Genomic DNA, 411 nt, shown 5'->3' with positions numbered 1-411 from the left:
GAAGTTGAAATATTCCTAAAGTGTGATCATTACCAAAGGTAAATAAATAGGTTGAAATGTTTTAAATTATAGTGAAACAGTAAAGATAATTCTTCTAAAATCAAGTGAAATTGAAATATTAGGAGTATTAGTATATCAAATATAGTGCATAAAGCCTCCTTGATGATATGCATATAAATGAACGAGTCTGTGGGAATAAGAATAATGATAAACAAAGACTGTATTGCTATCTTGCCCCTTAGCTTTAAGGGCTAGTTTAATTTTTTACAATAAAAAATGTTAAAGTATTGAATTGGGTACTTATTGGTAATTAATTTTTTATTATGTTTTGTTGTATAAAATAAATGAATATGATAAAGCATAAAATATTATGAGTAAAAAAAAGACCAGAAATATCTGACTATATTGCAG

At 25.3% G+C, this 411-nt stretch overlaps 1 protein-coding gene across 1 annotated transcript in view; it reads left to right on the top strand.

Annotated features, from left to right (window-relative positions):
• Positions 1 to 411, top strand: part of LOC119586405 (HEAT repeat-containing protein 6-like) — a gene marked incomplete at its 5' end in the record, with an annotated part of 21453 nt that overhangs the window by 10713 nt on the left and 10329 nt on the right.

Source organism: Penaeus monodon, chromosome 21 (assembly GCF_015228065.2).
Source record: "Penaeus monodon isolate SGIC_2016 chromosome 21, NSTDA_Pmon_1, whole genome shotgun sequence".
In the NCBI taxonomy this organism is placed as follows: Eukaryota; Metazoa; Arthropoda; class Malacostraca; order Decapoda; family Penaeidae; genus Penaeus; species Penaeus monodon.
Note: the sequence above shows the minus strand (reverse complement) of the source record. Positions and strands in the feature narration are given on the sequence as shown.